Source organism: Vulpes lagopus, chromosome 4 (genome assembly GCF_018345385.1).
Source record: "Vulpes lagopus strain Blue_001 chromosome 4, ASM1834538v1, whole genome shotgun sequence".
NCBI classification, from domain to species: domain Eukaryota; kingdom Metazoa; phylum Chordata; class Mammalia; order Carnivora; family Canidae; genus Vulpes; species Vulpes lagopus.
The window spans coordinates 17,537,235-17,563,848 of record NC_054827.1 but is presented as its reverse complement, the minus strand read 5'-3'; the positions used below and the strand labels follow the sequence as shown (position 1 = coordinate 17,563,848).

The 26,614-nt window shown below is 35.7% G+C and overlaps 1 long non-coding RNA gene across 1 annotated transcript in view; it reads left to right on the top strand.

Moving 5' to 3' along the window:
• Positions 1–21,307, top strand: part of LOC121489726 — a 541,311-nt gene extending 520,004 nt beyond the window's left edge. Inside the window, exon 5 of the long non-coding RNA XR_005987404.1 lies at positions 20,981–21,307. This is a non-coding gene — a long non-coding RNA (uncharacterized LOC121489726). The remainder of the gene's footprint in view (positions 1–20,980) is intronic.
• The last annotated feature ends 5,307 nt before the right edge of the window (positions 21,308–26,614 follow it).

Sequence of the window (26,614 nt, the reverse complement as noted above, 5' to 3'; positions counted from 1 at the left end):
CTATTTCCCACAAAAGAAATGTACTTTTGCTTTTATTCTTTGAATCTATATGATACTATATTCAGAAATACTTTTAGCATTATTTGGTTGAATGCATAAAGTCAGGAACATTTTCTTTTTCACCACTTATTCTACATGTATGTTTGATGAGATCCTTCTGTTTCTTATAAGCTGGGAAATAGTACTGCAGGGCTTGCTGTGAAGGATGACAAGTGAGTTACTGCAAGCCTGTGTGTACAAAATGATGGTTGTGGTTTTCCTGTAGGAGCTGCTTAGCTGAGAAGATGAAAATATGGTTAAATGGAGAAGGCTGCTGGATCCTGGAGATCAGAATGCAATCTACTATATGACTTGCATGCCTATATTAGAGTATTTGCTAATTTTCTTTCATCTTGGATCTTTGAATATTTGTGGTGGGAGTTTGGGAGAGGGCACAATCAAGAAAGTGGCTTTTTGTTTAATTGTGTGATCATTGAAGTGATTGACATTAAACTTGATCCGTTTCTGTCTTATGAAATATCTTGTCTGTAGTACATATGTATAACAAGAGATGTCTGTGTAAGTGAATGGTGTGATATGTACTACATGGTGATGTCGATTGCCTCCTAGTGTGTAACTCAACAATGTCATGACCATATGAGCTCCCAGAGCAGCACTGCCTTACACATATTCTAAGCAATCGATTGTCCCCTTGCATTCTCAATAATTTCAATGTTTTTTTTTCTTAGTAAGTGTAAACCAGAAGACTTGGTTCTAAAAAAACAAAACAAATATATAAGTATATATATAAAACATAGATATGCAGTTTAAAACAAAAAGAAAGGGGCAGCCTAGGTGGCTCAGTGGTTTAGTGCCGCCTTCAGCCCAGGGCGTGATCCTGGAGATCCGGGATCGAGTCCCACGTCGGGCTCCCTGCATGGAGCCTGCTTCTCCCTCTGCCTCTGTCTCTGCCTCTCTCTCTCTCTGAGTCTCTCATGAATAAATAAATAAAATCTTAAAAAAAATATCTACATGTTTGTGACTAGTGAACCTTTCAGACCCTCTAACATAGGCAGGCAGACCAAGATGGCACAGGGATACAACATAAGTTGCTGTCTAAATTTGTGTTTTTTTTTCCTCTAAAATATCAGTAACTAGAGAAATTCCCAATTAACCTCTGTTATACTCCAAGCCTGCTGATGAAACTTATTGTTACTCCTTTTTGGAAATATTGCTACGTGAAGAATCCTTTACATGTCCTGGATTTAGCATTATTAACTTACTGGATAAGTTTGTAGCCAAAGTGAAAAAGGGCAAGAAAAATTATCTGTACATTAGATCCTGAAGGGATCCAAGTTTAATCCCAGGCTCCTAATAAAACCTGTAATAGAAAAACTGAGCTATACCATAAATTTCTTGTAGAATTCATCATCCAAGTAAGAATTTTTTTTTCTACTTTTGCCTCATTCCTGTGCTGAATGTCTTGGTTCAGAGAGAGATTGTGTCTACTCTAATAGATTTATCGCACAGTAATACGAATTGATGCTCTAGCAATGTCTGTTATCTTTGATTTTAGATTTATGCATTAGCTCCAATTTTTTAAAGCAATTTTTTCTTTCCCTCTGATGAGACGTATGATCATTTCTAAGCTATCATATACATTTAGAGACACCAATGATCTCTAATAATGAATGGCAAGGGGCCCCAGATGCCTGATGAAACACTCCTTCTTTCTGTGAGGAAGTAATAGCCATAGGCTAGAGAGCCAAATCTTCAGTTTTTCAGCCTAAATTTCTGCTACTGAGATAAATTAGCATAATGAATCTGTTTCTAATAACCAAAAGGGTAATGAGTCTGTTTCTAATAAACATAGCTCTACAATAAAGCAAGAGCTAAATAAAATGCCAACTGAAATTATAATTATGACAAAACTTCCTTCTAAGAAAAGATTGATTGGATCATTTACAACCAATCTTTGGACACATTAAGGTTTTAAAACTGCCCAAATTCACCATAGAGGTGTGAAGTCTTCAAACATTCGTGATTGACTTGCAACCTGGCAGCTTTGAACTCAAAGGTGCGCTACCTTTCAGGTGCAAGTTGCAAATTAAAATTGCAATTTGAGAAATAAGAGGTGTGTTTATAGTAAACAGGTGGCTTCTGTTCAAAAGAGAATTGCTGGGGACTTTTTTATGACCATGCTGATGCTGTGACATATTAAGTGGAGCTTGTCACTTTTCCATCTGGTCTAGACAACTGCTGGAGGCGGAACCCATTTAGAAAGTAGCACACACCATGCAGCTGCTCCTCAATGTCTCATAAATAAAGAACCCAATCATGGCTTCATTCTGCTTTATTAAACCCCCTTTATTGAGGATTGGGTCATTGTTCTCTTAGGCAATTGTCCACAGAGTGCAGCTTTTAAGGAGCTTGTTTTTGGACATGATCCTATAAAGATTAGTTTCGTGTTAAAAAAATTGGGAAGTGGGTATTAGGTTTATATTTGTTTGATTATACTTTATCTAAATGACTATGCTTGATAAAAAGCCATTCCTTGGGAAGTGTAATGCCAATTTGTCTTAGAGAAACACTGCTGACTTGCTTTAATCTCCCTTGGACAAACTTATCCTAGAGTTTTATCTCTAAAAGGAGCAATTTCGGTAGAATGCTCTGTTCTCTGCATATATCATTCCACTCATTTACTTATTGCTGTATTCCTTTTGCAATTCACAGATAAAAGAAGAACATTAAGAGCAAGGTACTATTTACTAGCTCTTGTCTGTTTTTCCCAGTAGGGAGTTTGATGCTTCATCAAATGAGATAATAGTGGAAAAACAGAAGAACATATTCTTTTTTGTAGGTATCAAACTATTTTATTTAAATAGTTTGCAAATCCTTAGTGTTTTGCTCTAAATCAAATGTCTTGCTATATAACAAGCTTGGTGGTTGAGAATTTTTTTCTTGCCTTAGGTCTGGATTATGTTCAAATCATTGTATAGATTAAATGACATTTAGTACATGTGATTTGTCTGCGAAATCCTTAATGTTAGGAAATTTTGACTTTTCTTGGCAGAACATTCTCATCTGTCATGATGTCACTGGCTGATAAAACACATGAAACCACCAAGTCTAATCATGTCTGTGGTTTTCCAATATGTTTGGTAGCAAAGGATCCAGTCCCTGTGTACTTTCAAATCTCACAGAATGTAGTGGGCAACAGGAGGTATATCTGTCACCAGGAAAACATTGAGGAACTCTTGAAGCATGCTGGTGTCTAACTTTCTCAGAAATTAAATAGTATAAGCTATCTTGAGAAGCCTTTCAAGGTCGCTCATGAGTCTTTTCCCCTCATCCCTACCATATATCAATGTCAAAATGCAATGTGTTTAGGAAAGACATGCATTTTGGTGGAATAGACAAATGTCTTTGATTCTTTCCAGAAATTATGAGTCTGTAAAAATTTATTATCAAACTAATTAAACTAGTATATTCAATTCAATGAAGCAGAAGAACATGTTTAATGTTGTTATAGCTTGCTGAATTCTGAATAGAATGATATAAGCCATGAGTTTGAGACACTAGATGTGAAATTTGAGAGATCTTTGGGAGTTGAGGGAATCTTAAAGCCCTGTCATTTCAGCATCTACTCTTTAACAATTGAAAGCTTTAAACATCTCTTTGATAGACTGCTCTTATGAATGATGATCTTTGTTTCATTGTTCTCTAAGGAAAAATTGGTGAAATGTTGGCATTACTCTACCACTCAGAATTAGTTTCCTCCCATGTTTGATAGTTTCATCATGATTTAGTCTAAGTAGCATGCAAACCTCTAAAAGATTTTTAAAACTATAAATACTTCCATTAGTACAGCTATTACATTGGTATTTTATGATAGTAGAGTAGCTTTTGAGCAATTATTAAAAAATTATACCTCTTTCTGTTTTTGAATGTGTTTGCATGATGCTGGCTTATCTCCTTTGACTATTATTCTCCACATCCTTGATATTTTAAAATGAGAACTAGAGAATTTAGGGAAATAAGTGACATTTGAATCTCTTTTCAAATTGAAGTTTATGACAGTGAAATGATGAAGAAGAGATTGGAATCAAGCAATTATCCACATAGCAGATGTCAAATAACAAAATCTAGCTATGTGGGTATGAATTTTTATTTGTTATAAAATGATAGATTTATAGCTAGAGATATATTCTCTTGTGAAGAATTCTTTGTAGAAACTGCTTTACAGGATATGGAACAATTGGAGTACCTGGGTGGTATAGTTGGTTCAGTATCCAGCTCTTTGTTTCAACTCATCTCAGGTTTTGATCTCAGGGTTGTGATCTTAGAGTACATGAGATCAAGCTCCACATTGGGCTCCGTGCTCAGTGCATAGTCTACTTGAAATTCTTCCTTTCCCTCTTCCCCTCCTGCTTGTGATCACTCTCTCTCTAAAATAAATGAATCTTTTAAAGAAAATAAAGAAAAGAGAACAATAGGTAGGGCAGTGCCCCATAATTTTCAGAGGGACACTGCAGAGAATATAGTCTCAGAACACACGAGGAAGCATTAAGTTTTAATAAAGGAAAATGATCATGATATGTTATGTAACAATACACATTGAGATGAAAATCATGATGATGATCTGTCAGCAGAAGGATATATTTTTTTTTCTAGAATCTGATCTAAAAGGAACATGAGGTGGCAGATACAAATACATGTAGAACCAAAATGGACAGGTCATGATTGAGGGGCCATGCTGAGAGAAACCAAAGTGGAACTTTTGTGAGATAATAGTAGAGATTGCCTAGCTAGATGGAGAAGAAGCTTAATGCTTTCCTCATAGAGCTCACAAACAGAAAATACTATGCTGATGGCTGACCTCACATATTCACTTATCTCCTGGAAGTTTTATTCTGCTAACACTGAACATGTGAGGAATGTTTGCCCTCCTTTTGACAATTTCATTGCTTGGGTAGTGAAAAAACTTAAGGACACTTCTCACACTTAAATAATGCTAATGAGAATTTTATGTTAAAATATAAATGATAAATATGTTGAGAGTCCATGGAATTTGCCTGGGGTAGGGTATGTTTAGACATATAACTTAGGCCAGAAAATTGTCTTCAAAAGCTGGCAGTCAGTCAGTTAAAGGGAAATGAGAAGCATAACATTGGCAGTACAGTTGAAGATAATTCCAGGGAGGGGAAAAAAGAGAGAGAGAACGAGAAAGAAATATGTAAAGAAATAAAAGTAACTGCATGGAGAACTTCCTATTAAATTAGACTTTAATTGTTATATATAGGTGAATGTAAATAAAAAACTTAAAGACTTATATAAAATCATGGTTAGATATTGTAAGAGTATCTGGAAATAAAAAACTCTAAGCAAAACTGGAGTTTGTGAAATATGTTAAGAATAATAAAAGGGCTTCTCGAGTCTGTTACAACAAAAACCCCTAAATGGCCTAATGTAAATTGTTATCTTGTTTATGGGAGAAAAACAATATGTAGTGGTTTTAGTTGTCTCAGGCTAATATGACAAAACATCATAAACTGAGTGGTTTATCAGTAACAAATTTCTCACAGTTCTGGAGTCTGGAAGTCAGAGATCAGGGCACCAGCACGGTCAGATTCTGGTGAGGACCACTTCCTGGTTTGCAAGTAGGTTCCCAGTTTTTCATATCCTCATGTGATGGAGAGCAGAGATATGAAATAAACTCCCTTTATTCCCCTGTCCCTTCTCATAAGGGCCCCAATCCCATTCATAAGGGCTTTGCTTTCAAGAGCTAATTACTTTTTAATACCATCACATTGGGGATTAGGATTTAAAATATGAATTTTGGGGAGACACAAACATTCAGTCCATAAAAGCAATAATTAAAATAAATAATTTTATTACATAATAAGTTAGAAGGTGATAAATGTTATGGTAAAACTAGAATGGGATCAAGAATAGAGATGAACAGGTACAATATTAAATAGTGTGTCAGGATCAGTTTCATGAGTAGGTGATTTTTAAGCAAAGATTTAAGGTTGACAAGGAAATTAGTCATGCATATAAACAAGGGGAAGATCATTCTAGAAAACACTAGTGCAAAGATTCTACAATGGGAGCTCAGTGTGTTTGAGGTGCTGTCTGGAGTAGAGGAGTACCGGGGAGTACATGATGTGGTTAGGTGGTGGGGGGAAGGTGGAGAGGTAGTGGTGCGAGGGGAGAAGGAAAGACTTTGCTAAGTCCTTGGCATTTACTCTCAGTAAATTGGGAAGCTCTACCCACAAGAGTGGTGTAATTTTACTTAAGTTTTTAAAGAATCCCTCTGGATGGTATGTTGAAAGTAGATTTTAGTGCAGTTAGGATGACAGTAGGAAAAGTCAAAAGGCCTCAGAAGCCAAATGAGAATGGTAATTACTCAGGCCAGGAAATATTGCAGCAGAGATGGTCACAATGTTGGGATAACAACTGTATTCTGAGTGGACAGCTTAAAGGACTATACGGGGGATAATTGAGCCCTGACTATGGAAGCTCATGCTCTTAACCACTAATGTCTCTAGAGAAGCTCAACACTGCAACAGAGAAGCTTCTTATTAGGGGAACTTCTCTCATTATTTCAAAGAACTATTTGTATAATGAAGCTGGGCTTTTAGTTATTTGGCTGTAAGCATTCCATAAATTGCTGCTGTAGGGCTTGTGCCTTTTTATAGGGCATGCTCTCATCTTTACCTAACATGCCCTATAATATTGTCTATTCAGAGTCCAAGTCTCAGATTCAGTGACCATATATTAGTTTCCTACAAAGAGTCTTTCTCTCCTGGCCAGAGACACTAAGAGTGAGGATAAACCTTGAACTACCTAAGACATAGAATATACTGGAATCATTAGAGATGGATTTTAATTTTCTGGAATTAGAGAAGGGAAACAAATGCCAGTAGGAGGCTAAATGAGGAACCATGGGAAGAAATTTTATCAAGTAGCCCATTAAGTTCAGAATATGGCTGACCACAATTATAGAAATTCAAGTGACATACATGTACCTTGCTCTGTATTAAAATTTTGTAAATTAGAAATTCTGCTTGTATTTATTTACAATGCAATAGGCCAACAATTCAATCTTTTTGCTCTCTTTTTTTCAGAAGGAAAAAAACCATGATCTATGGTTTTTGAAATCACACAATTTTATTGTCTTAGTCTTTACCTGGCTTCAGATACTATTTTCAGTGTGAGAGTATATACTAATCTAAGCTGCCAGTGTTGTCAGCAGTAATGAATTTGAACTGTCAAGCACGAATTTTTTTTTTTCAAAAGTATCTCATTAGACTACCACAGTGTTTCTGTAATGAGTTCCTTCATACTAAATATCCATTATTTCAAATGACTATCAGAATGAAGCTCAAGAATTCAGGCATAAAGAAATGGAAAGAATCATTTTTGAAATTCTGTACCAACATCCTTATTCTATATTTAGATTTATGCACATATATAATCACAAATAAACTTAAAAGTATATGTGTGTACCTCTGGTTCCTTAAGAAGTTAACAGGCTTGTTGAACTGTCTCTTATTTTGGGTCCCCCAGTACCAAAAAATTGAAAAAAAAATTAAAAAATTAAAAAAAATTTTAAAGAAACCCTTATTAAATTGAATTTTTAACATTGTACTTTTATTTTGGTATTAAGATTGTTGGATACTATGCTTATTGCTAGAATCAGGACTTTTGTATCTTCTTCCAAAGTCCATTTTTTGGGGGTCACAATCAGTATAGCCAATCTTATGCCCACTTATCATCTCCAGGTGGGACGTCAGGAGACATAATAAAAGATATGAAGGTAAATTCATTTATTCAATATGTTTATTGGAGGCCTGTCATGCTAGGGGTACAGTAGAGAGGAAACAAATGTTCACTTTGGATAGGATTTAAATTGTAGTTAGCGAGAAGACAATAAAAATAAATGATTACATACTCTGTAAGGTAGTGATAAGTGCTATGAATAAGAATGGATCAACACAAGAGATTAGAGGTGGGGTTGGGGGTGGGCAGTGCTATTTTATGTAGATAAGTAAATTGCATGCTCTTTATTAAACTTATTACAGAGACAACTAATTGCTCTGTAGATCTATAACCCTGATGAATTCTGCTGAATTCTGTTTAATCACAACAAATGGTTTTGTATGAACTACAAGCTAGACTAAATATTCTTCCTTTCCCATACACCCGACTGTGGAATTTGCCTGGCTTCTCAGTGTTGTATGAGACAAGAGAAGAGCTCACTTTGATCATATCAAGAGATGAGAAGGGAGTTCCAAAATAGCCTGGAATCAAAAGAAGCAAATAGCCATGATCTAAAAGTGGAATCCTATGAAAATAGTCCAGAGTACATACTGAATAAGCAAATAGTCTTCAATGTCTTTCCTCCTCCCTCTGAAAGCACCTCTCCAGCAGCATTCCCAGACCAGTTGGCTTTGACTTATGTCCCCTATGTTCTTCATAGTAGGATGTGGTGAGCTTGAGGTTGGGGTAAACCTTGAAATCTATTAGACTAATGGCTCTTAGATACCTGTGTGCCTAAGATTTTCTTACAGACCTTATTCAAAGGTAGATTTCCAAGTACCAGCAATAGATAATATGCACTGGTAATTCTGGAATGCAAACAAAACACCAATGGCCCAGTACTTAAATTCCTTCACTTTACCTCAATCTAGGATCTTGGAATCAAGTTTACAAATCTGGCTGATAATAAGAATCAGATTGAAGATTATTTTAAAAATTAGTCTTCAGTTGAATACTTAAACCACATGCATCTGAACATTTAGAGATAAGGTTCAGATAATAAAGCTTTTTAAAAAATTTTTAATAAAGCTCCTCAGTTTTATTCCTCAGCATGGAGCGTCACCATTTTAGTGGTGTGAGAGGGAGGGTAATACAATATACAGCTGATAACCCTAAAGTAACACTTGCTAATTGATGGCCCATATCCATATAACCAGAAATAAGTTAGAGAACACAGTCATAACAAAGCTGAAAACTCTTCAGTTAGGTATCCTCAGAAAAGTTGAAAAAGATTTTATACTTATAAACATTATATACAAAAATTAAAGCTACAGAGAGTTAGAAAGAACTCTTGGCAATTTAAAAGGTAATTTCTAGGGACACCTGGGTGGCTCAGCAATTGAGTGTCTTCCTTTGGCTCAGGGTGTGATCCTGGAGTCCCAGGATTGAGTCTCGCATCAGGCTCCCTGCATGGAGCCTGCTTCTCTCTCTGCCTATGTCTCTACCTCTCTGTGTCTCTCATGAATAAATAAATAAAATCTTTAAAACAATGTAATTTCCAAAAAAATTAATAGAAGAGTTACAGTTTCAGTCCAGGAAAATCTCCTAGTACAGAGAAATGAAAGGGATTAGGGGAAAAAAATTTAAAAAATAAATAAATAAAAGAGGATTGATCCAATAGATTCAACATTCACTTCATAGAAATTTCAAAAAAAAAAAAAGAGAAAATTAAGGGAAGGGAATAATAAAATATGAAGAGGAAGAAAAACAAGAAAACATAATTTCTCAGAGTTCAGTGACAAATGAGACTTCAAGATGGAAAGGGAGAAAAAGGAGGGAAAAAATTCATACCATGCACCGATTTATTTTTTAAAGATTTTGTTTGTTTGTTTGTTTGTTTATTTATTTATTTATTTATTATTTATTTATTTATTTATGGGAGACACAGAGAGAGGCAGAGACACAGCCAGATGGAGAAGCAGGCTCCCAAGGGAGCCTGACGTAGGACTTGATCCTGGACTTCAGGATCACGCCCTGGGCCAAAGGCAGGTGGTAATCTGTTGAGCCATCCAGGGATCCCTATGCATTGATTTTAAATAGAAAATTCTCAGGACATCCAGACAGGAGAGGGAAACCCAAAAAAAGCAAAACAAAACAAAACAAAAATGACAAAACAGGCCACTTACAAAGAAATAAGCATTTGGCTGGCATCAGTCTTCTCATTGGCAAAAATATATGGCAGCTGACAGTAGAGCGAATCCAAAGTTTGAGGGAAAATTCTTTGAAGCCCAGAATTTTGAAGATGGAAAACTATTCATTCTATATGACCCGAAAAAAAGATATTTTTAGTTGTTCAAGAACAATTCATTCTTGTAATACATCCATTTTTAGGAATGACAACCAGGCAAATGATTCTAACAGCCAAAGGGACAGAGATGGCAGATAAAAGGAAAGGGCAACCAAAGCCAGGATTCGAGTGATAAACAATTCCATGAAGAGAGCTGAGTAGCACACCTAGAAATTTTTGTTCTGTTGAATTTATTTAAGCTCCTATGGCTTGATTTGTCAGATGCAAGAGGTGATACTTTCCTAGCAGCCAACATCTACATGGCAATCTATGACTATTCTAATTCTACTTCTTCCCATTCTGTATTTAATAATTTTATTAATTCTACTATCTTAATAGAGTTTATAATACCCACTGTTTAAAAGTTTTCATCGCCATAGACATATATTTAAAATGGATTATTTTAACCATTTTTCAGTGTGCAATTCATTGGTTTAAATACATTCACAGTGTACTTAACTATCACAACTCTCAATTTCTAAGTTTTTTTCATCATCCCAGACAGAAATTCTGAAACCATTCAACAGTAGCTCTTCATTTCTCCCTGTCTCCAGCCACAGTCAACTCGAATCTATAAGCAAATGTTTTTTCTCTGTGCTTGATTTATTTTACTTAGCATGTTTTCAAGGTTATCCATACTGTAGTATGTGTCAGAACTTTATTCCTTTTCATGGCTTAATAATTTCCCATTGCATGTATATATCACATATAAAAATTCTGTTCATCCATTGATGAACACTTAGACTTTTTTCACCTGACTCTTGTGAGTAATGCTGCAACAAACAATGATGTACAAGTATCTGTTTATGTCTCTATTTTCAAATATTTGGGGTATATACAGGTAGGAGTGGAAATGGTCAGTCATATGGTAATCCTATGTGTAACATTTTGGGGAATCATCGAATTGTTTTTCAGAGTAGCTAGACCATATCACATCCCCACCCCATCCCCAATTTACAAGGGTTCTAATTTCGCTGCATACTTTTAATACTTGCTATTTTCTGTTTCTGGTTGTTGCTGGTGTTTGTTCAGCTTTAGTAGAGCCATCTTAGTAGATGTGAAGTTGTGAAGGGATATCTATTTGTGGTTTTGATTTGCATTTCTCTAAAGGCTGATGCTGTGATGATAATGTAGAACATCTTTTAATGTTCCCATTGGCCATTTGTGTGGCTTCTTTGAGATATGTCTATCCTTTGCCCATTTTTTAATTGGGATGTCTGTCTTTTGCTGTTAAGTTGTAGAAAACCAGTAGTTTTTTTTTTCCTCTTATATACCTTTTTTGAATGTGAATTCTATAATTAAATATATTTGGTGCTTACTGAAGACATTTGTACATGAAACATCTCTTCATTTCATGATTTGTGAACCATATCGATAAATAGATTCTTCAGAATGGGCTGATGAATACAGTATTTCCTGAATTCTTTTTTTTAATAATTTTTTAAAATTTTTATTTATTTATGATAGTCACACACAGAGAGAGAGAGAGAGAGGCAGAGACACAGGCAGAGGGAGAAGCAGACTCCATGCACCGGGAGCCCGACGTGGGATTCGATCCCGGGTCTCCAGGATCGCTCCCTGGGCCAAAGGCAGGCACCAAACCGCTGCGCCACCCAGGGATCCCTATTTCCTGAATTCTTATATATTCTTAACATTCTTCTCAGTGGCAAAATCTCAAGGATAATTTGGCTAGGTATAAAAAGTCCTCAGCTCATCTTTTCTTTCATTGAGAATATAAAAAATGTTGCTCCATTTTGTAACATTTAATATTGTTGTCAATAATCTGATGCCAATTTCATTTTTTCTCCCTTTAAATAATATACATTTTTGACAGGGGTGCCTAGATGACAAAATCCAATTGTTACATTATGTTAAATATCATTATTAATATCCTGGTCAAATTTTCCAATTACTTGGTATAATTATCTATAGATTTAAGACTTTTGGTGGACACTTGACGGGATGAGCCCTGGGTGTTTTTCTGTATGTTGGTAAATGAACACCAATAAAAATTAATTAAAAAAAAATAAAAGTGTTTTCCCTTTAAAAAAAAAAAAGGGGGATCCCTGGGTGGCACAGCGGTTTGGCGCCTGCCTTTGGCCCAGGGCGCGATCCTGGAGACCCGGGATCGAATCCCACATCGGGCTCCCGGTGCATGGAGCCTGCTTCTCCCTCTGCCTGTGTCTCTGCCTCTCTCTCTGTGACTATCATAAATAAATAAAAATTAAAAAAAAAAAAAAGACTTTTCAGGACAGTTTTTCATATATATTTTTTTCTGTTCCATTTCTTTGGCTTTCTGTTTGATATTCCAAATATATTTATCTTTATTTTTCAATTTTTATCCTTGTCTTCTTCTATCTTCCTTACTGAATTTCCATGATGTGATTCATTCTTGAGCTTTTTAAAATTAAGTCATTATAAATTTGATTCTGTCTTAATCTTAATTATTTCATATGATCAATCAGTTCTCATTTCGTATCTTTGTCTATTTCATTTCTGAGCTTATTTATTTGTGACTGTCCAGTTATTTTCAAACTTCTATGATGTTCTTTATTTTAGCTCATTTTGCAATATTGTAATTATTCACATACTTTGTTCCTGTGTTTTTTTTGGTATGTTGCTAGTTTTTTATACCTCCCCCGCTTCCCCACACACACTATGGCATAATAAGACAGGCTTTCATGAGATATTAAGAGGAGATTCCTATGGAGGTGAGCAGGGGATGCACAGTAGGATAACTTCCTTAGATTTTAAGCTTTGAGGTTCCTCCCTCTCCTGTGAACATGGATGACTGAAATACATTTTTTTTTTTTTTCTCTATAGCCCTGATTTATTCTCAGAGCTAAGTAAGGTTCAGGACAATGTCTCTATCTACTCTAGAGTTTTATGAACCTTGCCTTTCAAGACAGTGCCCTCAGGTTTAGATGTTATATTTTGTTATTTCAGTAGTTTCTATAATTTGTTTTCTCCACATCTCTTCCATTATTCATGCTCTAACCATTCTTGCTCTCTTACCTCTAGATCTGTGCCCTGCACCATTGGATTTTTATTCCCAGTAGTTTTCCTTCAGGTTTCAGTTCTGTCCTTCTCAAGGTAGTATCTACTTGGTATTTTTGAATTTCCCAGTTACACTCCATGCCTTGATCCTCACAAATCTGTGTGTACTTTGGTTTTAATAGATTTTATTTTTTCCAAGCAGCTTTAAGTGCATAACAAAATTGAAAGGAAGGTACAGATTTCCCTTCTACCATCTGCCCTCACTCAATTGTTTGACCTCCCCGGTGATTGAAAAGCCTCACCAGAATGGCACACATGTTACAACTGATGAACATACATTGACACATCATTATCACCCAGAGATCATAGTTTACATTGTGGTTCCCTTTGGAATTGTGCACATAAAATGACCTATATCCACCATTAAGGTAATACACAAAGTATCACTGCCTTAAAACTTCCTGTGCTCTACCTTTCTCCTCAGCTCCCAACCCCTGACAACCATTTATCTTTTCCCTATCCCATAGTTTTGCCTTTTCTAAAGTGTCACATACTTGAAATCACAAATTGTGTAGCTGTTTTCAGATAGACTTCTTTTGGTTAGTAAGTTTAAGTTTTCTCCATGTTTTTTCATGACTTGATAGCTAATTTTTTCAGTGTTGTAAATTATTCCATTATCTGGATGTATTACAGCTCATTTATCCTTTCATCTACTAGAGGACATCTTGGTTTTTGCAAATTTTGGCAGTTATGAATAAAGCTACTATAAATATCTGTGTGTGAATTTTGGTTTGGGTAGATACCAAGTTTTTACCTTGTTTGGGTAGATACCAAGGAGCATAATTGCTGGATCATATAGTACAAGTATGTTTGGTTTTGCAAGAAACTACCAAAATGTCTTTCAAAGTTTATATACTATTTTGCATTCCTATCAACAATGAATAAAAGTTCTCTTCTTACATCCTCACCAGCATTTGGTGGTGTTGTTGTTCTGGATTTTGGCCATTCTATTAGTTGTATGGAGGTTGTGTATAATTTTTTTCACTTACTGGAAAATTAGGGAATATTCCTCATTTTGTTGGTCATTCTCATGCTTTAGAAAGGGTTTAGGATGAGTATTAATTGACATTTTTTTTTTTTCCTTCTGGGGCTGAGAATAGTGTCCTTTAACTGCCTCTTCTCCCGCCATAAAATATCTGACTTTGCCCAAGTCCTGTTGCTATGTCAACCACAACAATGAGCACTCTCGGACTTTGGGATATTTTCTATAAGTTATGTGGTCAAAGAGCTCATTTGTGTTATATTGTGTTTGCTTTACTTTGGTTTAGGTCCTTTTTTTTTTTTTAAATTTGTCTTTTAGAAAGATTTTGAGGAGATTGAAAAACTTCATCAGTGTCATGAACTTGTTATGGGAAGTTCCAAATGTGATGCTTAATTATTTAATGACATACATAATGTAGTTTTGTCTAATGTTTTACAGTAGTTATTTGAATGCACGTTATCTATTCAGAGCTATATATTATTCTTTTAGAGGAAAATGTCGCTTTCATTTTCTGGTGCTCATCCAATGATAGGTCACTTAGGAACCTGAACATACTTAGTTATTCTCAAGGATTTAATCAATACTATCTTTTCTAACTAATCATTGGCAATTCTGTTGTCATTTGTGTCTACACTTCATAAGCCAGATCTCTAACTACTCTATGTTTATAACCATCACATTTTTGTTTAAATTTTTTTTTATCAATAGTAGAAAAACATTTTAATAAGTAGAAAATTTTCATGGGTTTTCAAATTTTCCGGTATAATTCTTAAATTTTTTTTGGCATTGCCTTAAATTGTACTTCCTTCAGAGAATATAGATTTATTGTTATTTGGTGAAAGCTAAAAGATAAATCTGTAAAGTCTTCTCAACTTTTTTACTGCTAAGAGTATAACATACATCACATTTCACTGAAATAAGACAGAGTTCAATATGGAAATTGTATTCTGAATGGTTAAAGACAGCAGTAAGATTCCACTAGGTAAACATTTTGTGCTAACTAGTTCTTGTTTAACATCCATTTGAATTTGAAAATTTTTACATCTTTTCCATGATGCATTTGGACATTTGGGCTCTATGGTTTTGCCTAAAATCTGTAGGTATTAAACTGTCATTTATTTATTTTTAAATATTTTATTTATTTATTCATGAGAGACACAGAGAGAGAGAGAGAGAGGCAGAGACACAGGCAGAGGGAGAAGCAGGCTCCATGCAGGGAGCCTGATGTGGGATTCCATCCCTGGACTCCAGGATTATGCCCTGGGCCGAAGGCAGGTGCAAAACTGCTGAGCCACCCAGGGATCCCTGTCATTTATTTTTGTATTTTAAAACTGTGAGTTTCATTCTTGTGACTAAAATTTGAGTTTCTTATTATCTTGTAAATTAACTAAAACAGTTTCTGATTATGATCTCTTGGAGGGTTGTTAGCGTGTCTCGTTGTTATCCAAAATATTCAGTATAATGTGTTGCCTTTTAGGGCAGCTGAAATTTCTCCTCCCTTCCTGCCTTTGTTTCCACTCCAGTCTGCTGACCCCCTAAGAAAAGCTGTTTTGAATCCATCAGAATTCCTTCTATGAAGGAAACTGAACCAAATTTTCAATGATGTGGATATTAGAAATATATTTGACTCTATTGTTTTTATTTCTCTCTCCTTCCCTTTTGATACTTACCCTTGAGTTTCCTTTCCTTATCTCTACAGTAGAAAAATCTAAAGCCACACTGTCCAGTAAGGTAGCGAATTAGCCATATGTGGCTATTGAACATTTGGAATATAAGTAGTATTAATTAAGATGTGCTATGTATATAAAATCACCCAGGGTTTCAAAGACAGTATGAAGAAAGAACATTATAGCATCTCACTAAATGTCATACAGAGATTACTAGTTGAAAATTGGGGATGTGGGATATGTTGGGTCAAATAAAACATACCATTGAAATTAATTTCACTATTGCTTTTTATTTAGCACTAAAAAAATTTAAGCTCACATCTACAACTCACATTATATTTTTATTGGGCAGTGTGCATCAAGAAGGGCAAGAAAAACCTGCTTAAACTTGCACCTCAACAAAACTTTCCTCATTGTTCCACTTCCTTCAGGATGCCTCATTGTGACATCATAAAAGATTGTATATCAAGTGTATTATCCTAAATTGTCTCCTTACTGTATTTATATGAAAATCTATGGCATTTTTAGGGGTTAATAGAAGATTGTGAGATGCAAATTCCAGCTGAATATGGTCTCATCACGTTATCATAAATGCACACAAAAGATTGTGACTATGTTCTGAGTTTTCTACTTAATGGGCAGAAACTGAAATGAATAGAATTGATTGGTCTTGGGGTAGCAAACTCAGTCATAACATAATAGGCACAATTAAAATTTAAACTTTTTTTCAGTATTGGTAACCCTGACCTTATTAACGAGTCCATTAGTAAGGACAAAGCCCCTTTTTTGTAATCATCTGAGTCTCAGTTTTCTTTCACAATTTCAATAACAGAGCTTTCCTGATCCAATAAATAAATGGTGGTAGTATAGAGATTAATATTAATGGTGTTGCAAACCTATGATTCTATTTATACTCAATTTGTAAAAAGTAATAACAATCTCGGGTGTGAGGAAACATAAAACACACAAAAACCGGTAATTTTCTTTCTTTTTAAATCAGCAAGATGAAATGTCCAGAGGTGAGGGAATCTTTGTTGAATGAAAAGGCAAGTACAATGTGATAATGAAAGTATTCGGTTTAACATTTTATTTAAATCCTGCATTCACATGCCAAACCTCAGGATCCAACTTTTCTTAAGAACATTTTAGCACTTACTTTAAATGTGGTCTGATGCTTCCAGGGAAAACAAAGAATAATAGAGCCATTAATAAGACACCTTTAGGTTCTGAAAAGATTCTGAAATAGAGAAGGTCAAATATTATTTACAAATGGTCTAAGACAACTACACTAGAAGCTAGGTATATCACTTGAAGATGCTATATGTTGTTACAATGAACTAAGAAACAGTGATTAAATCCATGTCTCTCCTTTGAGAGTTATTGGTTGTGTTCAGTAAACATTAGAATTTCTTTTAAGTTTTTTGATTTTTTGACTAGCATGAAACATACTTGAGATAACTGCTTTGAAAGTCCTTGCCTTCCCATGAAGGAAGAAACAAAGATATGTGAATTTACAGGAGGACGATAAACTAGGCTTATTAGTTTAGGACTTGTCATACTTTAGGAGGAATGTAAACTAGCTGAAATATCCAAAAGGAATTTGGACAAAGCAGTAGCTCCAAACAGGGTTCTTTGAACATTGTAGTACTGCCTGCTTCTGGCCTTTATTTAGAAATGTGCATGTGCGTTGTAGAAGGATCATTGGATACCACAATGACCACAGGATGGCCACCAATACTTGGCGCATGCAGCCAGGGACACTAAAAATCCTATAGTGTGTGGGATAGTCCTCAATCATATAAATTTAAAGCCAAATTCTTACAATGCTCCCATTGAGATTCACTGTGAATGAAGATTTCAACCTACTCATTGGATTGGTCTTTACTTGACCTTCAAACTCTGCAAAAACAACTCAACAGTACTGAGCTTGTTTTACAACTGCTCCTCTCAGCTTCATGGATTCTTCTATGGAAAAAATCTAAATATAATAAAATATTAGGACCTTAATCTATTCCTTATGCAGAAATTAGATTTGTCATGTTCTTTGGTAAAAGTGCAAAAAACTATGTATTAAAATATAATTTTATTTTATTTTATTTTAAGATTTTTATTTATTTATTCATGAGAGACACAGAGAGAGAGAGAAAAAGGCAGAGACACAGGTAGAGGGAGAAGCAGGCTCCATTCAGGGAGCCCAATATGGGACTCGATCCCGAGTCTCCAGCATCACACCCTGAGCTAAACGTGGCACTAAACTGCTGAGCCACCCGGGCTGCCCTAAAGTAGCATTTTAAAGGTAAACATTTTCATATGCCTAATTTAAAAGTATTTTCCTATTTTTCTTCCTCTTTTTCCTCTTCCTTTCTTGCTTCCTTTGTATTTTCTTGCTACATAAAATAAACCCAGTTTTCAGTAATCTACATAAAAATAATTTTCTATAACTATAGATTTATGTCTTGTAAGTAAAATTGGTGCCTAGTTTTTTGAATACTGAGGTCTGTCCCAGCCATCTAGAAGATTGTGATGCCATGGACAGCATGGTTCAACCACGATGGAGGACATCCAGACAGCTTTAACTCACTCTCTAATGAACTGGTTCCTAATATGGGAGAAGGCCTCCTGGGACAGACTAATTGCTGGCTGGCTTGTGCTTTAGCTTGCTTGCACTTCTATTGACCCTCCCAGCACTGTCATCTGTTTCATTCAAAAGCATCCTCCTTATCCCCTATGTCAGAACTATTGTTAACTGACTATATCATGCATGAGGTGCTGTTGGATGAGGCCTGTTCCTACCAGGTGGTCTCTGGGACTCCTGCCACCAAGTCTGAAGCAGGAGCCTGACAAGCCCATACAGAGTATGATGAGAGGCTGATATATCAATAGGAGCTAGGGGCAGTGATAACATATTGCCTTAATTGGTGGGCTCTTGAGTCCTGTTTGCACTGGTCAGGCTAGAGTTCTCAAAAATAAAGATCCCAGGATCTTGTGTCTAGCAGGTGACTGGGGATAGATTATTTGGGGCAATCACCCAAACATCATTCAGGAAAGTAGCTCATTGACCTAAGGTTTTACAGAAAGGCTGAGTTCTTCTCGTCACCACGAGAAGAATTAAAAATGATTACCCACTTTCTCATAAGAGTAGGGCAGGGATGGTAGAAGGGTAGTGACCTAGGCCTTCTACTATGCTGCTGCTTGCCATGCTGCTGCTTGCTGCACTCTTGTGTGCTTTCCTGACCTCTAAGGCTATTGAGTTGTACATCATGGTGGCCAATTGTTCCAATACTGATGAGAAATAAAGGGGGCAGGGAGAAGTATTTGATAGTCCCATATTCTTTCCATTTAAGTTTTCTAGCCAATGTGCCTGAGCATTATCTAGTGCTACAGCTTACTACCATGCCTAAGGTCTTGAATCTTGTCACTACAGATCTTGAATACCCATACCTGGGCCATCGGCCAAATGACCTAATTGTGTGTGGGACCCTGATCCCAGGAAAATTGGCATTCCCAGAGAAAGTGAGGTTTTCCTTTTCTCCATAATGACCCATTTGGTCTGCCATTGGCACATGAAGACCAGATGAAGGCAAAAACAGAAAACTATGACTGCAACATGGCTAGGTACCCAAGACAGCAAAAGGGAAAAGAGGGAAGTTCTCTTGGCAGAAGATGGGATTGCAGCAGAGAACAGTGTCAATCTACTGGCCTCTGTGTTATGGATCCATTCTGCTATGCCACTGTGCTACTTTAGATTCCATTGCAACAAAGATACTGATTCGGAGAATTACAGGGAAAACACGCATTGATCTATTGTACCCTGGCACAATGGAGGCATTCATTCAAGCCTAAGTCCAGGGTGCTTAAACCGTACAATTATTGCTGTGAGAGAGGCCCTTTACCCCAAGGATACTGCTTTTGGGCTATTTGGATGAATAAATTAATAAATATGAGCAGAGTAAGGAGACCTCCTCTCAGGTTTGTCCAGTGACAAAATGAGATAGGAGGTAATGAAAGAAAAGAAATATAAATGAGAGAGAGGGATCCTATCTCCCCTACCAACAATAGTATACCTATGTACATAATTCATGCTTATCATATTGACAGCTAGAGGTAAGAGAGTTCCATGATGTTAAATTGAAATTAATTGTGGAAAATTGTGTAATTATAGAAAAATCTTCGTGTACATATTATTGGCCCTTATTAGCATTAGGTAAGTTAATAATAACTAATGTTTGTTCTATGCATAGCATACGGCAGAAGAAGAATATGTGTTATTTCTCTAATACTTAATACTGTATGGAAAAGACTATTATTACTCACTGCCTCCAGTGTAGATGTGATAAAGTCAAGGCCTAGCAAAATGTAATAATTTGCCCCCAAATTCCATGCTTAATAAGAAATAGAGGCAAGTCCCAACTTAAATCATCTGATTTTGGAGCTCATATATCTAGGTGCTCTGCTTGTGATTATGTGTAGTAGAGTGCCATGGAGCCAGGGTAGTTGGATGAGGCTGTATGAAGAAAGACTCGAAGTCTCACTGAATTTTAAACTGGGGAACAGGGGAAACAAGACTCGGATTCAGACTCAGACTCGGAACGGACTATAACTTAGATTCTACCCCGAGGCTGTCTCCCCCAGTTTTTATTAAGAGAGCTAGCAGATTGGCTATAGGAATGATTAACTTTTGGAAGCAGAGAAAAACTTGTTTACTTCAAAAGGTAAAAGAAGAGGCATTGACTCAAGGAGTGGGGAGCGGAGTTGCTGTATCTGAAGAACAATGTGGTCAAGAGTCAGTGTGCTGACTCAGGACCTCACCTCTCCCCAGTGTGCTGTGGACTAGATTTGGTTCTCAGATAAGCTCTACAGCTGGTTCTCCACAGTAGATCCTGTCACATGTGATGTAATGCAGTGCTTTTCTAGGCTGTCACAGACCAGGCTTTGACTAATGAGGATGGGGGAATCAGAGCATTTTGAAATGATTGTCTAGATAACCGTACTGAGACTCTGCTTCTGATTTGTGCCCAAATAAATTAACCACCATATAAGCCAAGCTCTAAGAATTTGATTCCTTTCTGGAAAAGAAGCACACATCGAATGTGAATATCTGTAGAGCATATCTGTTGGTGCTCTGGACATTGTACCAGACATTGGAGATAAAATGTCAGATAATCCATTTTATCTATCCTACAGCTTCCCATGTGTTGGACTTTGATGGTGGCATACAGTTTCTCCTCTGATCAAGGTGGGCTACCAGTGATGGTGAACTGACTATTGCCCAGGGAGTTTGAGGGGGAAGACCACAGTTGTGTTTCCACACAGCTATGACAGTAACATTTGTAGGTGATACAAGTCCTCCTCCTTGTCAAAAACCACCCTCTGGCCTTATATACACTTCTGTGATTATAAACATTTCCTTCTTTCTCCCAAATGTCTCTAAATTTGGCAAAAATGCAAATAAAGATGATTTTCCTGACATGTTAATTATATATTTCTGTTGAATGGAATCATCATTACTTGTTAAACATTTAAAAATTTCTCCTAGTTTATAGAATGTATTGGTTAATAATAACGAATTTAAACTATGTATATCTGTTACTCCATGATATACTCTATGAACTATTTCAAAACTTGCTGTTGTAAATTTTGTATTCTAGACTCATGCTGACTGCCATTTCTTCCCTCTAGCTTATATTAATTAGGCTACAAACATAGATGAATAAGGCAGCTAGTGAATCAAGACTCCTGGCATCATGTGAAGTAGAATAGTAAGTCAGTAACTGTAAGAATGAATACAAATTTATAAATTCAAGACCAAATTGTAAAACAGCTCACAAATATCAACTAGACAGAAAGATCTGAACTAAGGTGATTAAGTTCAGGTTGTTCCTATCTGGTTTATGTACAAATGAGAATGAAATATTTACATGCCATGGGTAGTTTTATAATTCTGACAGCAAAATCAATTGTTCTAGCAGGTGCTGAAAAAAATCTGTGGCATCATGGGGCTCAAAGCTGATATCTAATCATAAATACAATAATCAAATGTGGAAGTGAACACAGCTTTAGAGAAATGTATAGGCATACCTCAGAGATATTATGAGTTTGGTTCCAGACCACCAAAATAAAACAAGTATCTCGATAAACCAAGTCAAATGAGGTTTTTGGTTTTCTGGGGCATGTATAAATTATGTGTACATTATATTGCAGCCTATTAAGTGTGCAATAGTATTATGTCATAAAACACAATGTAGGTACTTTATTTTAAAAAACTGCTAAAAATGCTAACCATCATTTGTGCTTTTAGCAAGTTGTAATCTTTTTACTGGTCATGGATCTTGCTTCTAAGTTGATGGCTGCTGACTGATCAGGGTGGTGGTTGCTGAAGGTTGGGGTGGCTGCGGAAATTTTAAAAAATAAGACCAAAATGAAGTTTGCTCCATTGATTGACTCTTCTTATCATGAATGATTTCTCTATGGCATATGATCTGTTTGATAGCATTTTACCCATATTAGAATTTCTTCCAAAATTGGTGATAGTCCTACTTTATCAGCTAAGTTTATGCAGTATTCTAAATTTTTGTTATCATTTTAACAATCTTCACATCATCTTCACCAGTAGTTTCCATCTCAAGAAACCATTTACCTTGCTCATCCATAAATTTTACCATGAAATTGCAGCAAATTTGGTCCCATCTTCAGACTCCACTTCTAATTCTAGTTCTCTTGCTATTTCCATGACATCTGCAGTTGCTTCTTCTACTGAAGTCTTGAACTCCTCAAAGTCATCCATGAGGGTTGCAATAAACTTCTTCCAAACTCTTGCTAATGTTGATATTTTGGCCTCTTCCCATAAATCATGGATGTTGTTAATGACATCTAAAATGATGAATCTTTTTCAGAAGGTTTTCAATTTGCTTTGTCCAGAACCTTTAGAGAAATCACCATCTATGGCAGCTATAGCATTGCCAAACACATTTCCTAAATAATAAGGCTTGAAAGTCAGAATTACTCCATGATCCATCAGTTGCAGAATAGATCTTATGTTCGGTGGCATGAAAACAACATTAATCTTATTGCACATCTCCATCACAGCTCTGAATGACCAGGTATATTGTCAGTGAGCACTGATATTTTGAAAGGAATCTCCTTTTGTTGCTACTGTTGTTGTTGTTTTGAGCAGTAGGTCTTAATAGTGTCCTTAAAATAGTCAATAAACTATGTTGTAAACAGACGTGCTGTCATCCAGGCTTTATTTTTTCATTTCTAGAGCACAGGCTGAATAGGTTTGGCATGATTCTTTAGGGCCCTAGGATTTTCCGAATGGTCAATGAGCACTGGTTTCAACTTCAACTTACCAACCACATTAGCCAGTAAGAAGAGAGTCAGTTTGTCCTTACAGCCTTGAATCCAATATTTGACTTCTCCTCTCTAGCTATGAAAGTCCTAGGTGGCATCTTCTTCCAGGAGAAGGCTATTTTGTCCACATTGAAAATCTGTTGTTTAGTGTAGCCACTTTCATCAATTATCTTAGCCAGATCTTATGGATAACTTGCTTCTGTTTCTACATCAGCACTTTCTGCTTCATCTTACATTTTTATGTTATGAAGATGGCTTCTTTCCAAAAACCTCATGACCCAACCTCTGAAGGTTCCAACTTTTTTTCTGCAGCTTCCTCACCTCTCTCAGCCTTCCTAGGCTCTGGATTAGGCTTTTGCTTGAGGGAATGTTGTGGCTGGTTTGATCATATGTCTAGACTACTAAAACTTTCTCCATATCAGCAAGGAAGCTGTTTCACTTTTGTATCATTCACGTGTTCATGGAGTAGCACCTTTAATTTCCTTCAAGAACTTTTGCTTTGCATTCACAACCTGGTTAAGTGTTTGGCTCAAGGGGCCTAACTTTCAGCCTGGTTTGGCTTTCAACATGCCTTCCTCACTGAGCTTAATTATTTCTAGCTTTTGATTTAAAGTGAGAAACATGCAACTTTGCCTTTCAGACGAACACTTAGAGGCCATTGTAGATTATGATTTGACCTAATTTCAATATTGTTGTATCTCAGGAAATAGGGAGGCTCAGGGAGGAGAGAGATAGAAAATGATTGGTTGGTGGAATAGTTCAAATATGCGTATTTGTGGATTCAATTTGGCATTTTACAATGTACAGTTAATGGCACCCCCAAAAATTACAATAGTAGCATCAAAGATCACTGATCACAGATCACAACAGATATAGTAATAAAAATAAAGTTTGAAATATTGCAAACATTATGAAAATGTGACACAAACAAAGGCAATTGGAAAAAATGGTGCCTAGAGACTTGCACAACACAGTTACCACAAATATTCAATTCACACAAATGCAATATTGCAAAGCGCACTGAAAGAAGTGCAATAATATAAGGTGTGCCCGTATAGAACCTGTGCACTAAAGCCAAGTATTAATCTGACAGAGGCATTTATTTATTTTTCTGACTTATTTTCATAATGAGGAGATTCAAATCAACATACATAGTCAGCCTGTAAGAATGTCATAGATATTTATATATTTTTTACAGATTACCACACAATTTTTCCTACTCTGATATCTAGCAGGACATTCATCACAAGCTTCAAACAGACTTCCTATCTTAAGGACCTTCTGTCAGTACTTTCAAAATTAGATACTCAATAAATAATGGCTAAATGGAATTATGATCTCTCTTACTGGCATCTCCTTCAAACTAAAGTCATACTTTTCAATACGCCTCATAAAAAAAAAAAAAAAGATTGTTCTAGAGAAGGCTAACATATTTACCTACCTCACCAGATTCCTACGTACATATAATGATACCAATTTTGTATTTGTGTGTGCACTTTGTGGTCTCCTGCCCAGTTTCTGTGATACCTGAAGCTAGCACAAGCTCAAGATAAATAATAACAATGTTAGAAAGCTGATTTTTATGTGCCCATCAGGCAATAGAAGATGGATGATATTGTCAAGGAAATTTTCATTACAGGAAAAATGCATACTGTTTGACAGACAATTCATTTTATGCCTTTCACACAAAGATTATATCCCAAGAGTTATGTTTCAAAGTCATCAAAAATAGGAAATACATTTTATATTTCTAACTGAAAATAATAGCATTAATTAGCTTGCTTTTGGGAAAATGCGCTAAAAATATTAATGTCTATAAAAAGTCATTAAAACCACAAGACTTGCAGTGATATAAAATATATATTCATACGAATTAGTATAGAAATGTAGATACATTTAACAAATGCAATTTAAAATTAGAGTGCTTTGGTAAATTATTTAGACATCTGTATGTTGGAAGGATTACTTTCTGTCTATGATAATTAAATTCAAATTCTGTATAAAGCAAGTAACAGAGATTTTATGGAAGAAAAGTCCTTAGCAATTATTAACAATGATACTATATATGCTTCAGAAGATAAATCTTGTCAGTACAAAGTAAAGTATTTGACTTATATAGCCTAATCAAAGATTATAATAATTAAAACCCTTCTGCAAGAATTTAGAAACAATAGGTGAGAAGTAACTCAAGGATAGTATTAGCATTTGTACATTAACAGGGAGGAGGCCCCCAAAATCTTAAAGAAATACTGTGCAATGCAAGTGAAGTTTATTAAGTAAAATTACATGAAAGGGATGTTTTTCCAAAAATTATTTTTGACATGATTAGGAATCTCCCACTCCAGCAAATACTTTCAGTAAAAGTAGAATATCTGATTTCTTAAAAATATTTAACTTGCAGGATTTGATTGAGTCTTGATTTTCACAGTGTTATTTGTGACTATATATATATATATATATATATATATATATATATACATATATATATCACTCAGATGCCCCCAAAACTGGGTTAATTTCTAAAAATTAAGACTGCATGTGTGCTGTGTGTGTGTGTGTGTGTGTGTCTGTGTCTGTGTCTGAGAGAGAGAGAGAGAATTAGCATCATGTCAATGTCATTGTCTCCAATCAGCTGTCTGTATTTGGGAACATGGAAATTGACAGTTTCTGCAACAAGTGCTTCATGATCTTTCCACAGAGAGACTGAATCTCAGTCCCATTGGGTGTTTGAGACATTTCAAGAGGGAATTTGATAGTCATGGCTTCACCAGAACCCTGTTTGATTCTTGGTCAGTGTTTAGGGGTTGTGCTTTCTAGTCTCTTCCATTTATATGTTAACTCTTGGGCCATTTTAAATTGACTCAATTTTTAGAAGTCATATTTATTTTAAAATCTTAGAGTTTTGGGACACCTGGGTGGCTAAGCAGTTGAGCATCTGCCTTTGGCTCAGGGCATGATCCCGGACTCCTGGGATCAAGTCCTGCATTGGGCTCCCTGCATGAAGCCTGCTTCTCCCTCTGCCTATATCTATGCCTCTCTTTCTGTGTCTCTCTTGAATAAATAAATAAAATCTTTTTAAAAAATCTTAGTTTTATTTTTTAATGCTGGTTTTTATTGTTCAGTCATCCATCACCTAAATTTATAGGTACTTTGGCTTTAATTTTTACATTATATGGCTTTTACTGTCTTTTCTAATTTATTTTCTATATTTTATTTATATTTTTATTTGTCTTCTATATTGTGTCTTATTGATTATGTTTTTGTATATTTGCTGTCTACTGAACTGGAAAATATGTATCTAATTGAGATTTAAAATTTGAAAAAAAACTTTAAATATAGACATACCTTTTTTCGACCAGTCTTAGATTTACAACTAAATTGAATGCAAAGTGCAGAGAGTTCCTATACATTCCATCCCTTTACACATGTACAGTCTTCTCTGCTATATATCCTGCAACACAAGGGTAT